General features: G+C 35.1%; 1 protein-coding gene and 2 non-coding genes across 3 annotated transcripts in view; 1 reads left to right on the top strand and 2 right to left on the bottom strand.

Annotated features, from left to right (window-relative positions):
* The window catches only part of LOC143631627 (uncharacterized), a 205,659-nt gene that overhangs the window by 11,788 nt on the left and 175,471 nt on the right, over positions 1-18,400 (bottom strand). The window lies entirely within an intron of this gene.
* Positions 14,223-14,293, top strand: TRNAC-GCA (transfer RNA cysteine (anticodon GCA)). Its single transcript has one exon. It is a non-coding gene; the product is annotated as a tRNA-Cys (tRNA).
* Positions 16,929-17,000, bottom strand: TRNAE-UUC (transfer RNA glutamic acid (anticodon UUC)). Its single transcript has one exon. It is a non-coding gene; the product is annotated as a tRNA-Glu (tRNA).

Here is an 18,400-nt window from a genome sequence, read left to right as displayed (position 1 = left end):
ACTCGCTCCCTCACCGGAATCCTGGAATAGACTCTAACGCTGCTGGAAGCCGGACTGATTTTCCGTTCCTCCGGTTGGAATTTTGGTTACCTCTCAAACCCGAATTATAACAATAGAAAGAATTTTGATTTTGGTTCGGATTACTAACAAAGTCTACCGCCTCAACCTGGAAACCTACGGGGCACTGAATGGTATCATGCCCCCTCTACAAATCTCGCACAACTTACTCTTCACCTGCAAGTCCTTCACAATCTTTGGCAACGCCTCAACCTGTGCCGCAAGTGCGGTGCTCGTGTCGACCGAATGTATGTCGTGTGATAGGGAGTCGACGGTCTTGGTGCTCTTGGCGGGTGGTCGCTGGTATCCACTCATGGCTAAACCGTTAAACAATGCAATGCACTCATCGGTATCCTTTGTCGTCAATAAGTTGCCTCCCACAACAGTGTCAAGCATACTCTGAGTCGCATACGTCACTCTGTTATAGAACTTTTCAACAACTGCCCAGTCTTGCAGGCAGTGGTTCGGGCATAAAGGAAATAGATTTTTTATACTCTCCCATGCATCGTAGAAACTCTCGGTTTCCTCCATCTGAAAAGAATGAATCTGGTTACGCAAACGAGCGCCCTTAGCCGGAGGATCGTACTTCTCAAGAAACTGGGTCTGCATGGCAGCCCAAGTAGCAATGGAACCCTGTGGGATGGACTCAAGCCACACACTCGCATAATCAACGACTGAGAATGGAAAAACGCGGAGTTTAATGGCGTTTTCGGATACGTCGGCAAGATGAAAAGTGTCGCAAATAGGTGCAATGCGAGTAAGATGAGAATGCGGGTTTTCGTGGAGCAACCTGTGAAATTGAGCAGAATGAGAAATCATGTTCAGAATGTTCGATGGAATCCGCCAAGTGGTCGTAATTGCGATGGCTGGTGGAGCAATGCTGGATCTCGTGCCCGCATCGACCAGACGGGCCGGTCTGCAACTGTTCTCCACTGTGGTGCTGCGTCGCCCATGATCCTATCCCTAATGACGAGTTCAGAAAATGTAGAAGAGGATGTATTACTAACAGACGACGAAGAAGAACTTGAAGACGGCTTGGTACGACGTCTCTCACGCAACTCTCTCTCTCTTGTTCGGAAAATCCATCGGCTTCTGGTGGTCCTAGAGATCGAGTACGTCGCATACAACTATTAAAATAAACAAAATAAACGAAAATTAGCTAAACTATTTTAACTAACAAACAAAGCAAATAAGAAAAACAAGTAGCAAACAAGGCAAGTCCTAACTCGAGTCGTTCTCAATACACCTCAAACCGTGTCCCCGGCAACAACGCCAAAAAACTTGATGTGTGTCTAATGATGCTCTTTCTAAGTAAATCACAACTAAGCTTTAAATTTATAAACAAGACTCCTAAAGAAACCACACAAAACCGGCAAGTGTACCGATCACTAATAGTATAGAACTAAGGAAGTCCGAGTATCGAACACAAGGACACATGAAAACGTTTTTAATATTTAACCCTAACCAAGACTCACCTAAGAATATTTAAATGATTTTTAATAATTAACTATTTAACCTAACTTACTTTAACTAAATTAATTAACTAAACTTAACTTGACACTTGATTAAACTTATAGACTTAACTGCAATTGGAGAAAACGTCTACCTAGGTAAGAATCATATTGAAGGTATAATAAGATAATTGATTGAAGAATCTCACGACACTGGTTTCTAAGGATGACACAACTAAGGTTCACTCAAGAAAGCTAGATCACCTCTCGGTCTCACCAACAAACTCTAACTTACACCTAGTTGATTTTAAGAACAAACCGGGAAACGAGTTGTTAAAGTGTTCTAATGTCGACTCTCCTCTCAGACTCATCGACACACAACCCTAATGGAGACGAATACTACGCAACCAAGGATAGAGGAACAATTTAGTTTAACTTAAACAAGATCAACTAATCGCTCACAAACCCAAACCCGACAAGAACCGAACCCGCTCTCGCGCAATCCTAATCCTAACAAGCAAAAGCTATGAGACGAGTTTACTTCTTATCACCTCTCGGTATCTAAGAAGGTGCCTACCCGCTGAATCTAATCAATTAACATACCCACTTAAACCCTACGGTTGTACTTCCCGCAAAAAATCTCTAAACACAAAGTAAAGAGTTCAAACAAGTTAAAATCAAACAAAACCGATTCAGTCAATCAAAGCAAGAGGTATATGAGTATAATTAATAAAAACACAGCCACTAAACACAACCTAATTCAATGTTAAACCAAACTTTTCATTAACAAACCAAGTTATGATGATCAACAATCCATAAAACTCACTAAAACCTAACAATAAACCTCTAACCTAGGTAGAACTAACAAGTTTAACCTAACATATTATTTGGACAGCAGCATATACTTAATTTAAACATCATAAAACTCAACATAAACATAATTAAACTCAATCAAGAATCAATATCAATCAAGCACAAGTCAATCTTAAATTCAATTGCAAAAGAAATCAAGTTTAAAGATCAAATCAACTAGCTATGAATCTTGAACAAAAGAACAAAGTTTATGGATGTAATACTTAAGATTATGGCTGAGTTTCTTGATGAATATGATCCCTAGTTGTTGTACCAAGTCTCCCTCGATGATCTCTAATCTATCCTAGCCACCACAAAGCCACAAAAAAGATTTTTCTCTCTTCTTCCCTTGCTAAATTGCCGATCGGAACTACTAGGGTGTTAGGAATTGAGATTATTATATTTAGTTGTTATTGTTTGCTGCTCAAAAATTGTTGCTGCCGTGAAGTAATTCCAGCCACACAAAACCAATAAACTTGTCTCCTTAAAACAAACATAAACATTAACAAACTAGCCGTCCACTTAAACCCAGCAAACTTGATTTTTCTTCTTCTGTCCGATCGGAAAATAGAGTAGCCGGATAGCTTAGGTTTTATTTTTTATTATCATATATTATATAATAATAATACATGAAAGGCTTGGTTCTTGTGGGCTTGGGTCGGGCCTGGACTTGTAGTATTCAATCTTGATCAAAAAGGCCCCTACAGTCTTCAAACTTTACTCTTTTCTCCATTAAAACTCATAACCTACAATTAATATTCAATCTTTGTAAAATCATGCAAAAACCATCCATAACTCTTATTTATTAAATGATTAAGAACTTAAAACATGATAAAAAGGTACGGAAAGTAAGTGTGTTTTACAACACATCAAATACCAAGAAAAACCCGAAAGGGGGTGCAAGAACAGAAAGAAAGGCTAATCCTTCGAGAGTTGTTACACATGCGGTCGATGAAGAGGAGCAGGTGGACGAGGAGATCTACATGAAACCTCCTCCGGCCGAGGCACACCAGCAGACTATTCCAGCAAGTACGAAGCCGGCCGATATACCTTCATCATCAAACCCACCTTTGAGAGTCTACAAACCCAAATTACCTTATCCCGGGAGACTCTGATCAGGTAGAGACGAGGAGCAAAACTCCAAGTTCCTTGAACTTCTCAAACAACTTCACCTAAATATTCCATTCCTTGAGGCACTCACTCAGATTATAACAACTCGAGTTTTTCGAATTTATATAAACAACCGACTTGTTCGATGTGCGGGTTATAATATTATTTATTAATATTTAATTACTTATAAATATATATCTTATGAGATTTTACACATTTAACCCAAACTGCAAGTTTTAACTTCTTTGTATCCAATCTTAAACCCCAGGGTCCAATCTATAAATATTTTTATAACCCAGATCATCAACCTGGATACCGTTTACCAAACCCGACCCAATTACCCTTAGCGTGACTCGTAACCCTCAATTAATGATCAAAACGCATTTAAACTTCTAATTCGATATGGAAATAAGAATACGTTGTATATTCGGCTTCATGACGCGGATAATTGATAATTTGCAGCCGCCATGTTCCAATCTCCCAAAAATACGTTAATCAAACCCTAAAATTCGATTTTTATATAAACCATCGTGTTTTATGTAATTGATTCATCCATTAGCACCCCTCTCCCATTGCTAACAATAACCCTATACTTAATTATATTAGTTTGGTCGTTTACTTGCCCGTTCTTAAGCTTTTTTGGTCGGCTCTGTTAGGTTCTCGTTCACCATCTCCAGATCATCGTTTGAGGTAATTGATTACTGGGTTTTGATCGCGTTTACATGTAGATCATTAGCCCTAAGTTTATTTTGATTAATTATAAACGGATTTATCAATTTGAATTTCTAGGGTTTATAATCAAAACTGGTTTGTTAGATCTGCTAGTGTTTACATTTAACATGAATGGGTTATCCGCACAAGTCACTGGTAGCCCAGTTTGTTAAACACCATGTATCACGGGGGGCAGGTCGTGTTCTAATGAAAAACCGACTTTGTAACACTCGTTTAACTCTCGTTTTTGTTCTCGTAAATACACGTATATGTAAATATAAATGAAGTATATTATAATTTAATGACTATATGTATATATATAAACATATATATATTAACTTAAAATCTAATATATAAAAAATCAAGTAAACTATCTATATATATACATATTTGTAAAAATAAAGGTAATATTTTCCAAGATGTGTTTTATTAATTTAACTAATTATTTTATTTTATAAATCTATATATAATATTATATTATTATAATATTAACTTAATATTGTTTATCTAGTCGTCGTAATAAATCTTGTACTTTACTTAAACATACCCGTTGCTCTCGTTTCTTTTAGAATTAACGTTCGCGTGTGACTTTTCCCGTCTTCTCGTTATCTTAATCATCTTTTGTTCATCTATCGATGTGAGTACCACATTCCCCTGTTTTACCACTTTCAATTTTTTGGGAACATATGCGTAAATAATATTTCTTATACATACTTATACTCAAAACTGCAACTTTGTCTTATGTGTTAACAACTTATACCTTACTTGTTTTTATGTTTATTTGCTTTGTATGCTTTCGCATTCAGATAGGTCCAACATAATCTCAGTCTAGTATGATCATACGCCAGTCGTTATAGCTTTGTGCTTCTCGGCATCTCAGTTATACTTGCTCATTTGGTTAATTTGTTATACTCATATGACTTGTTGAAAATACTTATTTTCTATATGAACATTTAAACTGGTGTGTTGCTCACTCAACCTTGTGTTGTCAAAACTTTTCTATTTTCAACGCATATGTAGGTTATCGTTTGATATTCATTCTTGTTTGGAAGAAAAACTTAGGATTGCACACTAGAGAAAATAAACAATATCAAAGACTTTGATATAATTGCATTGTCTTATTTATTTGAAATATGGATTATGTATTCGATGTTTTTGATTATTTAATTAACTTAATAGATATTGTCACATTTATTATTGCATGATAGTAACCTTTGAAAAGCTGTGAGCAATCAGTTCGCCCTGGCATTTCCGACGTAGGTTGGGGTGTGACACATATGCCAAAATATGCCCAATTCCTCAAGGGCATTCTTTCCAATAAGGAGAATCTAGCTGAGGTCTCTTCTATTCTGTTGAGAACAGGGTGCTCTGCAGTGTTGCAGAGCAAGTTGGCTCAAAGATGTCCAATCCTAGGAGTTTCACAATTCACTGCATCTCAGGTGACGCTACGGTTCGACATGCTTTGGCCGACCTTGGGGTCATCATCAATCTTATGCCGTATTCCGTTTTCAGTAAATTGGGTCTTGGCGAACAGAGGCCAACGGGAATAAGTATCCAGCTTGCTGATCGTTCTGTGAAATACCCGCAAGGGGTGGTCGAGAACATGATCGTACGTATCGCCAAGTTCATCTTCCTGGTGGACTTTTCATTCTGGATATGAATGAGGATAATAGTGTCCCACTCATTTTAGGCCGACAATTCCTTGCCACAGATGAATTCATGTATACTCACCGATGGTGATGGTCCTGGGTGTTACTTGATAATGGGGGTATGCCATGTAATGGGGAACACTAGCTAGTTAGTTCTTAATTGCACTTAACTGGGTATCTAAGTGCCTGCCTAGTAGACTTTAATGCTTAAAATTAGGTGGATAAACAATATCCTTGATAGTCTTAGTTTTGCTTAAATGTTATATTCTGTTTTATTCAGTTGGATATGAGGTTTAAGTCAACTTGGGGTGGTTCTGGGCGGTAAAACCGAGCAAAAGAAAAGAAATATATTTACTATTTTGGCATCCACTAGTTCATATAAACTTAAAAATCGTCGCATGTTATTTGTCTCGTTACGTATGAAAAGGGCATGGGTTTAAAGTGGACCAACACACCGATAATCGCGGTTAAATGTTTTGGTAATGCTTTTGAATATTGAAAAAAAAAATCAAGAGTTGAGTTGCTATTATGTATCATTTATGAACTTGTGCATACTTCTTTTTCAGGGACGAAAAAGGTTTAAGTATAGCAATTTTGATGTGTTGTGAAACACACATATGACTTTGCTTGTTTTTATGTCACTTTTGTGTTTAAACGTTAACGAATATCATTTTTTCTTGCGTGTATTTACATGTTTGCATATGTTATGGGTTCTTCGTTGAAGAGAACGAGAAAACGAGTTAAATGAAGAAAACATCAGCTAAAACCGAGATCGGATCAAGCCGGTATGCACGTACGAAGTTTAAACGAGTCAGCAGTCGAAAAACGAAGACCCAATGGGCCTGAATGCCACACGCGGAGAATTCAGGCATCATAGCCACGCATGGCGGTGCTCCACCTGGTCCCACAACTGCCAAAGTCAATAGGCCCGACTAATTTTTCCTCCAGTGGGCTGGTCCGAGCAGATTTGGTTATAATAGCTTGTTTAACATGTTTAAACTATTTATATAATATATATATATATAGATAACCTATCAGCCGTCCAAGACAGGTTTTTGAGAGCAGAACTAAGGTGGAGCATGTCTCGGTTCGTAGTTTGATTCATTGTTTGTCGGTTTTTGAATTATTAACGATTTAATGTTCGTTTTATGTTTTTAAGAGAACAAACGAGTTTTATTCAGTTTCAAATGACCATGGTGATTATTATTATTCATATTTACTATTGTTCCATAATTATTATTGGCTAAACTTGTTTGAATCAGCTAGGTTTGATGTTTAACGATTAAAAAAAACTAATTTAGGGTGCTTAACAAGTGGTTGATTGTTTTTCTATTGTCAAGTTCATATTTTGTGATTTAATACTATTTATATATGTTGCCATAGATGTATCTTAGGTTGCGTGAGCCCCGTGTGATTGATTATTGCATAAAGTAGTTTTGTGTAGTCGTTAACTGCATAGTTCGGTTAATACTTTGTGTGTTGATTGATTGTGATAGACGTATCATTAGGGTTTGTGTTGAATAGATCATTAAAATCAGTAGATTAACCACCTTTGAGTTGGATCAAAACCATAGATGTTACCTTGGCTTCACCTTTTTTAGCTCATCTTTAGAACTCAGGTTTCAACCACGTGATAGCACCCGATTCATCTATAACCATTAGATCATTCTACCTAGGTGATTCGCTTTCTCATTACTGTAACATCCCGTTAAGTCTTTCAGTTAGTTTCATTAAGTTGAGTTAAGTTTTTGCGCCGTTGCCGTGGACACGGTCTGAGGCGACTAGAGAATGACCCGAGTTTGGGGACTTACCTGTTTTTTTTACCTGCTTATTTGTTTTTATTTGTTTTAGTGTAATTTTAGCCTAGTTAATTTTGTTTTTATTTTTAGTCGTATGCGTCATACCCGCTCACAAGGACCGCCGAAGCTTGAAATGTCTGGTAATATCTAGAAAGTCCAGCCTAAGAGAGATCATTTTGTTTCACCGACAGCATCTGATTCTTCTTCTTATGTTTCTCCCGCTTCTTCTAGGGATAGGAAAATGGGTGACCAACCGCCTAGGAGAATAGTAGTTGACGATGATAGGCCGACCCTGAATCCTCATTCTAGCATTACCTTACCGAACGATGCGGACGCTAGCAACTGGTCCATTCCTGCCCACGTCATGCAACTCATCAAGACCGTACTCCAATTCCAAGGGCTAGAGAGCGAAGACCCTTTAAACCACATCGACATGTTTGTTCAAATCTGCAAAACCGATTCCAACGGCATCTTGTCTTGCTAGTTAGTTGATTGGGTTAGTCGTTGCAAGACCACGTGCGGTTTTTCCCACTGTCGAGTAGGTTAAGTTTGTAAGTTGAGTTGTTTTATCCTTACTGTTGAATAACCCCTTTTCTCCTAGGTTTATAATAGCTTGAACCTTAGCGAGTCTTGTAGCTTAAACATGGACCAAGTGTTGAGTTATTAGGGTACTTAGAATCCACAAACAAGAATTAAAAGTTAACTAGACATTGTTAGGGTTTTCTGGTAAAATTGATCATAGGGACCTAGTTACCATGGCTTCACCTTTGTTAGCTCATCTTTAGAACTCTGGTTTCAACCACGTGTTAGCACTCGAGTCATACTATAACCGTTAGATCATCCTACATGTGTCCAAAAACAGAACTTATAAAAATGTGGCAATGAGGGTGATATACTAAGCAAATATATCGAATATACATTTAGTGTGATTTAACCATAAAGCGCGTCAAAACTAATTATCTTTATCATTAGATGAAATTATAAATGAAATGATACAAGTTAATAATTGTTATTATTATTTATAACTATGACGAATTCATATAATCTGACTCTTCAATTCGTGAATTGGCCCCAAGATGCCTCACGTGTCCAAAAAACTATGTCCTTCCTTTGAAGGGAATAGCTAGCCCTTGTGCCTTTGGCTTAGCCTCCTACTTGCTAATTGCTTTCGCTACAAAAAGCTAAAGTATTTCTTAATTGCATGATAAGTCAAGTCAGCATGTGCTGCAGGTAGTGGTAAGTTCTATGTTTTGAACTCTACTTAACCACTTTCAGGGTAATAGTTATTAACAATATGTTTTGATATCCACCCCATAATCCAATTTGCATGGCAATCCCTATCAAAACACTATTCTCTGTAATGTCTCATTCAACTCTGGTGGTCATCACCACTCAACCTTACTCATTATTATAAGTGTATAACCACTACAATTACAACAATTAAAACTAATGAAATCTCATCAATAGCAAAGCTATAAGCAAGATCTGGAGAGGGCTGAATGTAAACCGACCATACATCTATTCCAAAGAATGAAGAGGTTGCTTACAAAAAGACCCCGCTCCAAAAACCATATGTATGAGGCAATATAAAAGAGTGATAAAATTCAACAGTAGACCTTTAAACATTCGAGATGACGAACAAGACCACTATAACAAACAACAAAGGTGGAGGCATCAACAACATTAGCATCATCAGTAACAACCACTACTAAAAAACTGAACCTTTTCCGAACAAAAAAAATCATAGGAAATAATAATAATAATAATAATAATAATAATAATAATAAACAAGTATCTCTGCAAAACCTAGGGGCCAACACATACTCATGATTGAATAAGTCATTAACAAATATATTTAACACTTTGATCGCATTAAAGAACATTAACAAGCAACTCAATTAAATCAAAAATACTTATCAACACAAATTGCTATTCATTTACTATTATTACAATGAAACATGTGTATTTGCACAAACGGGTAAGAGATTTATGTAATTCCTTGACTCAGCGTACAAACATCATATAGAATATCCATCTTTTCAACTCATGCAAGAATATAGACACTTTTAAGGAGAAAAACTGTTAATAAAACACATCTAACGGTTTCTCAGACAATTGCCTATGATTTTTCTTTTGTAAACACGATAAAGTTTATGTTATAAAATATTTTGCGCAGCTGCAACAATTCACTGTTTTCCCCCCAACAGCAGTGAGCGTTTTACCCCAAGCTGATCATCTAAGAAAAGTAGACTAAAAGAGCTTTCCGTCTATGTATAATACACTCCGAACACGGTCAATTTAGTATGAACTTTTAAAAAAGCGGTCAAAATATGGAAATTAATTAGAATAGATATCATTCATTGACACCTACTAGGTTTATCATAATCACATACCCACTAGTTTAACTCTTAAAGTAAATTATGACACACAAATAATCATTGAAAGTCGAGCACATTTTCACTATTTTAATAGTTTAGACATTTCATCGAACACCCGGTGGGCATGAACTACAAATCAGAAATTTTAACCTCAACATGAACATCTCCAAACTATGTCATCCCCAATACTTAAAATGTTAAAATACTATCTCAATTTTCGTTATATACTTACAGAACTAAAATACATATTTTAAATCATCCGAAAAAATTAGGATGTTACAATTTAAAACACAATAGTTAGATAAATAATACACACATAAGAACACCAGTATACATACTAACCTAGCAATAATACACATATAATCAGGACAGGGTAAGGAATAGGACAACAGTTATAATCTGCTTATTAACAAGTAATTTAGTTACTTGATGGACAGAAAATCAGGACATTACCTCGAGAAGGATTCCACGAGGGTAAGGAATAGGTTATGGGGAGTGACGGCGCCAAGGATTCTGTGATTTTGTGAAGTGAAGGAATTAGGGATGGGGAAGGCGCCAAGGGTTTTAAATTGGGGAAAAACTTAGCGCCAACAAGTTTTTATTTTGGGTTTTGGGGTTTTCTTGAAATCACTTTATAAAAGTTATTACAGGGAACTAGAACAGATAAAAAGATAGTCAGAGTGGTAAGCTTCTTGTATTCGTTTAGAGGTGGCGCGGGTTTGAAACCTGGCTTTCAATTTTTTGAAGAAAAAATTGTGTTCTCGTATTTTGTCGAGAGTCTTTGTATATTCTGATTACTTTCCGACAAAATGAAAAAAAAAACTATATATTATTAATTAAAAAATAAAAGGAGTATTGTCTGAATTTTGTCTAAAAACCTGAAAACCATAAAACAAAATAAATTTAACAAATAAGCTATACAATTATATAAAATATACTATATATATATATAGGTATTGGATCATTCAGTAGTTTTTTTACAGCGAGAAGTGAAGGTGTAACTCCATTAATCCCTAATTTCACTCCCTTTCTTATTGTGTAGGTGCGTATGTACGTGTGTAGGTACGTATTTTTGTATATGTGCATGTATGTTTGTATATGTGTAGGTATGTAGGTTTGAATGTGGCTCAGTACGTTTTTATGTGTGTAGGTAGGTTTGAATGTGTGTAGGTACGCAAGTATATGTGTGTAGTTAGGTTTGATTGTGTGTATCTAAGACATACATACAACCAACGTACATACATGTAGGTAACATCATAAGAAATGGAGTGAAATTAAGGATTAATGGAGTTACACCTACACTTCTTGCTGTAATATCACTTCTCGCAAGATCCATCCCCTATATATATATATAACCCGAACACTTATACACATACGTACGCCATCACCTAAACGCACACACTCGTGCATATGCATATACTCATACTGATACATACACCAATGGTTGAACGTTGTGGAGTAATGATGGGGGTACCACCATAACCGCTACCAACCACATCCCCATTACCCCCCCCCCCCACCCCTGTTTTGCCCTTTCGAGCAACACCCATCTACCGCATGCACCCGTACTGCCCCTCCAACACAGTGTTTTAACGCCCTTGCCACCCCTCTGCTTGCAAAAGTGATGTCACGTTGACGATAATGTGGGTTTAACTTAGATTGATTAACCCACAACGTTCGGTCTAGCACACACATGCATACGTATGCATGTACACATACAATATCACAAGAATTTTAACACATATGCACACACACACTAGCACACATACATACACTAATGCATACACATACTCAGGCATTTAAATACATTAAAACTTACACGCATTCAGACATATACATACACTAACACACGTACACACGCGCGTACACTAACATCTACTTATAAAACACACTCTTATAGCTTATACAGACACACTACTACCATGTATGCATACACACGCTCACATACATATATGCACTAACACATACGGGTAGACACTCCTACACGTACACGCACTAACTAAGACGCACACGACACACGCGATAATGCATGTGCATGTACAAGTACGTATACACATGATGTAAATAACAAAAATAATCCTTAATTATAAATTTTTCTTTTTATTATATTGTGTTCATAACAATAATATTCTTTTATTAATAAATTTAACTATTAATGTTAATAAAATTATAAATTATATTTCAAAAAACTATTTATATTATTATTACATATAATTAGTAGGCTTGATAAACAAAGTATTTAATTCTTAATGCAAAATAATACATTTTTCTTTATTCTATTATTCGATTAGATGTATTAATGATTTAATAAAAATAACTTCAATAAATTGTTTCAACATTCCTCGGAAAATTATCGGAAAGTTTATATTATTCCGACAATTGTTAAGAAAGTAATAATTTTTTCTTTATTAAATTGATGTATTAGATTATCTAATAACCTTAATAAATAAAAATAATAATATTTTTAGCGTTTGTCGGAAATTTTTCGGAATATTTATAAAGTTTTCGATAAGTTTCCGACAAAACATAAAAAGGTTATTATTTTTCATATTTAACTTCTTAGATTAAATTTATTAACAAATAAATGGAAAATTTTTCGGTAGAGTGAAGGAACCCTATGAAAACTACCGATGGAATTGTGAGGAAATTTAATTTGAAGCTGTTAAGTCGGAAAACTGTCAGAAAAATCATTGTATATTTTTCTACATTTTTTTGTCGGAAAAATGCCGCTAAACTGTGGGAAATTTCATTTGTCGGTATTTTGTAAGAAAAAATAGTAGGAAACTTTCCTCTTTTCTAGTAGTGAACCACAACAACAACAACAACAACAACAACAGTGGCAGCAACAACAACAATTTTATAATAATTTATCACTTAGCACTAGAACAATAGACACATAAACAAGTTATGTTGATGAGAAACTTTATTTGCGTCCATGTGGTTATAATGAGGGCGCAAAATGTGTCCCAAAAGTCAAAATGATACACTTTAGTCGTTTTGGTTTCAAAACACGTAAAACTAATACGTCAATTGGCCGTCCAAAAGAATCCGGAAATGACTATTATACCCTTTATAACGTTAATTTTGTGTCCCTGTGGTATTGAAACATTTAGTTTGCATCCATCTGATAAAAATCCCTTCTTCATCATCACCTCAATCTCCACACCACCACCGCCACCGCCCCCTAACATTGCCGCCACCACCTCTATCTCATATCCACCGCTAACGTACACCACCACAACCTTCTTTTCCATATATTATTGAACACCATCGAAAATTCCATTGTTGGATGTACAGATTCAAGGATAAAGATGAAAAAAAATTAAACACAAAATCTTGTGATTCCAGATTCAATAAAACATATACCTAATTGAGCCTAAACAAATCAAACTTTACTACAAAAAATAATATGAAAATACAGATCAAACTAAAGATATTAAGCATAACAGACATTTTTTTCGTCTAGATAATTGCATTTTGATTGAGTTATTGATATAAGGAAAAGTGAAGAAAGTAAGGTAGAAAAAAAATCCTTCTTTTTCCACTCAATCAAAAATCCTCCAATTCTCAAAGGAGACTAGAAGAAATCATACTTTCATACAATATCTTAATTGAATTATATGCAATGATCAATAAATTAACGAATCTATAATAAATTCTATATTCTATAAAGAAGAAAGATTTTCTATAGATATACAGCAACATTTCAGAATAGAAAAAAATCCATTTTTTTAGCTTTTCATTTCATTATTGAATTCTTTATTAGTATTAGAATATTTAGTGATCAAATTTTTATTTACAACGTTTCATAATGCATGATTGGCCAAATCATTAATACAAACAATATCCAAATACCAAATCCGCCTTCAAGATAACCTTCGCGATATAGAAGAAGCCAAATTTTAGATTCAAATCCAATAATCATTGATGAATTCTCAGTCAACGAATATCCCGTTTGTCATAAATTTTGGTTTTTTTGAGTGAAAATATACATTTTATTTTTCAATAGAAAAGTGAGGGGAAGCTTTTTGACATTGTGTGTTTTGAGATACTATACAATCAATCGAAGGGACAATCAAAAGGGGAAAGGGGGTTTCTTTTCTAATTTTGATAAGTTTAGTTAGAAAAAGGATTCAAAAGGGGATGCAAGTATAATAAACTAAATTGAGTAATCCACCAAAAAAGATAACAATTACTCCTATTGTGTATCGTTTTAGCGGCATGGCCGAGTGGTAAGGCGGGGGACTGCAAATCCTTTTTCCCCAGTTCAAATCCGGGTGTCGCCTCATCAGCAAACGAATCGGAATCTCTTATTCTGTTCTGCTGATATAACTCAACCTAATTTTACCCAGCCAGAACAAAATAAGGGGACTATTAATACTTAATACTTGGTTGATTCTAAACATCCGTTCTAGGGATTTTGTAAAAGATTGGAAATCGGAAATCTTTGAATCCAAAATGAAAAAAAGATTTTTTTTTTAATGGTCGAAGCAATACTTCCCGATTCCTTTCTACTACTAATGTAATGTCTACTTATTGGGTCTTGATTGGAGATAATTTAACTACTGGTTGGGGGAAGTTCTTTCTATTTCTATACTGAAATCTACATATATAGACTCGCGAGAATCTCTGAGTGTTCAGGCATTCAATCACTATTAGATTGAGATGGATAATTTATAGAAAAAAACGTGAAAAAAATGAATCTTTTTTTAACCCCTCGTCAAAAGTATAATATACTATCTCCCAACTCCTTCAGAGAGACAATCGGGAAAGGGTACGGATTAGATCAAATAGGAAAAAGTTTGTAATAGATAGCAATTGATCTATTTTTACTTTGAAGGGCAAGAAAAAAAGGAATGTGCCCTCTTATTTTATTACTAGATGTTCCATTAGTAACATTCCTTTGTAGTTTTGATTTTTTATTTTACTTGTGTTTAGTCTTTCCCGATTATAAATCATAGAGAAATTTTTGAAATGGATTTTTTTGATTGGCTCATCAATAGTGTTCGGCTAGAATCCCTTTTTGACTCTGGACCATTAATTCTACTATTATTAGTGAGCAATAATGGAATAATTCTATCATAGAGATAAGGGACATAATTCACATGGATATAGTAAGTCTCGCTTGGTCTGCTTTAATGGTAGTCTTTACATTTTCCCTTTCACTCGTAGTATGGGGAAGAAGTAGACTTTAGAAGCACTCCTAATTTAGTTGAGGAATGAAATGGTATCAATTGTTTTATAGATCATTCTACAACGCATTTTTTATTTGAATTGAAATCATTTTCAAATAAAAATATCTTCGTTTCCAAATTCCATTGGATTATAGTGGATAAACGTATTCTATAACAGTAAAACAAAATAATTATTTCAGATTCATCGGAATAAATGAATAAATAGATGTATCAAAGAAATAGAATTGGGTCCTACGTAAATTCCATATATGGATTAAGAACTACATATATTGAAGATAGAAGCTAATATAGTATACCAACTTTATTAGAAACAATTTTATACACTACTATAACACTAATAGAGAGTATGATATAGAGAGTATGATAAGTAAGAAATCAATTTCTTACTTACCATACTCTCGGATCTCATAGAATACCGCCGATTATAGCCCGTTGATTTCATTTAAGGCGCAAAACAAAAATAGAATACTTTTCATTTGATTTCTTCAACTGTTGATAAGAATTCAGAAGTCAAGTTTTATTTAAAGTAATTAATCATTTTGACTGGCTGTTTTTACGTAAATTATAAGTAGAAAAGCAGTAGGAATTAAAATGAACAGTGCAGTAGCAATAAATGCAAGAATATTTACTTCCATAATCTCATCGTTTTTTTACACAATAACTCGGGATTTAATCCCATAGAGATGATAAATCTTTCACCTGTCAATTCAATGAATGCATTACCTATCGATGATCTTGAATCGGATCAATATCATGAATAACAATATCTGAGCTATTAAATTAATTCGTCATCGAGAATTGAATAATATAACATACGAACATCTTTTATCCATACCGAATCCAAAATGGGATTCCCGGACCAATGAAAAACCACTTTACTTTAACTTTATTTATCTTTCTTTTCTTTATTTTCTATAACCTACCTTCCTTAGGTCTTCCTTATAGAACCATCAAACGAAATCTAACCACCGGCCCGAACTACAATTACCCAACAAACAATACAAGCGAAGTGGAAAACGAGAGGAATTAGGTTCTAAATTTTAATGATCTAAATTTCTTTGGAAGACAAATAAGTATGATAAAGATGAGTCGCGGGAGAAAAGATGAAATATTCTATCAACTTCACTATTTTAGTTATTTTTTAGTTTAGGGTTTGTTCTTTCTTCGACAGAATCCTGAAAAAAAAGAAGGGAAACCCCTCCGGAATTCAATTATGCTCTTTGTCCCTTCTTTCATAGAAAATCGAGAGGCGAATTGATGTACTTATTGGATCCGTCGGGATTGACGGGTCTCGAACCCGCAACGTCCGCCTTGACAGGGCGGTGCTCTTGCCTATTGAACTACAATCCCAGGGAAATAAGAAGAGATCTAGCAGAAATTTTGGATTCTTTTTTATTCTCTCGTATCAGGTATTTTTTAAGAACAAGAGGGTTCTACCATCTGATAGTAGTTTGACAAATTGTTGGGCCGAGCTGGATTTGAACCAGCGTAGACATATTGTCAACGAATTTACAGTCTGTCCCCATTAACCACTCGGGCATCGACCCAACGCCTAATTCATTTTAGACGTTCCATAATCAACTTCCTTTCGTTTCCAGGCAGATTTGACAAATACATATCACTTGATATAAAATACAAAGTCCCACTGAGTAGACTATTAGAAGGACTTGACAAAGATGGATCACTTGATAGAAAATCCCACTCCTTATAGTCTTGAGTATTGGTATACCCCTAGAGGGACTTGAACCCTCGTTTTCTCCGTGAAAGAGAGAGGTCGTAACCACTTGACCATAGGGGCCTTTGGCCATCTTACCTTAATATAACTCAGGCCGAGAGCCACATTTTGGAGATTAATAGGAGATGAATCAAACCGAAAAACTTGTTAACTATTCTAGAGGTTAATGGTAATCAAATCGAACTTTACCATAGAAATTACAACCTTGAAACTTGATTTCACCAACCTTGAAACTTGATTTCATTGGTCTTTCTCGTCTTTATATCTCTCATTCACACTGCATTGGATCCAAGATCCTTTACTATCCAGTGGATTCAAGGTGCTTTACCAAAATAGTATTTGACCACTTAAATTATAGTGCGCCCTAAGTCGTACTGTCAATTGACAACAGGACAGGAGGGCAATAAAAGAATAAAGAAGACGGAAATGTAGATTAGGTATATCCGCGCGTGTTAAGTTAATAAGCACAACATTTGTATAGTTTTCTGGTATTCAATATTATATTCAAGTAAATATTATATTCAAGTAAATTATAATTTCAATACCGTTATACATTATATTATAAGAAACTGAATCAGTTTTGATATTTGATATTCTAAAAAAATCCCAAAGAAGAGTAAGCCTAAATAGTAGAATTCTTTTTCTATGACTGTTTTATAAATTCCGTTCCGGTTGCATCTCTTAAAATAAGTTCATCATCAATTTTTATTTCACTTATCTCATAGATTCCAGTCAAAGATTCATAGAATCGAAATTCCATCATTGCTAGATCATTCCAATCTAGAAAAAGAATTGATAGCTTGTAATTCTGTTGTATCAATTATCATTTTAACGATCAACTTCTCCCATAATGATATCTATACTACCTAGTATGGTCATAATATCAGCCAATTTCATTCTTTTAACTAACTGAGGAAGAATTTGCAAATTAATAAACCCCGGCGGTCGAATTTTATATCGCCAAGAAAAAACATCCTTATCTCCTATCTGAAAAATTCCCAATTCTCCCTTTGGTGCTTCGACTCTCGCATAAAGTTTTGCTTCGAAAATTCAAAAGTCGGAGAAGGTTTTTTACTAATGAATTGATAGTCATACTCATTCCATACAGTATCTTTTACTCTATCAAAACGGCGGATTTCTAAATTTTCATAGGGCCCTCCCGGAATTCCTTCTAGGGCCTGTTGAATAATTTTGATGGATTCTGTCATTTCACTTACCATGAGTGCATTAGGGCGCCCTCAAGATATGTTTTCAGATACCGCTATCCAATTACAACCTGTTTATGCTCAATGGATACAAAACACCCACGCTTTAGCACCTGGTGCAATAGCAGTTTAACTTGGGGGGGCGGTGATTTAGTAGCAGTGGGCGGCAAGGTAACTTTGTTACCTATTCCATTAGGAACCGCGGATTTTTTGGTACATCACATTCATGCATTTACGATTCATGTGACGGTATTGATA

Source organism: Bidens hawaiensis, unplaced genomic scaffold (assembly GCF_021521415.1).
Source record: "Bidens hawaiensis isolate Kalapana, Puna unplaced genomic scaffold, B.hawaiensis_p1.1 tig00006171_1, whole genome shotgun sequence".
Lineage (NCBI taxonomy): Eukaryota > Viridiplantae > Streptophyta > Magnoliopsida > Asterales > Asteraceae > Bidens > Bidens hawaiensis.
This window is presented reverse-complemented; position numbering and strand designations above follow the sequence as displayed.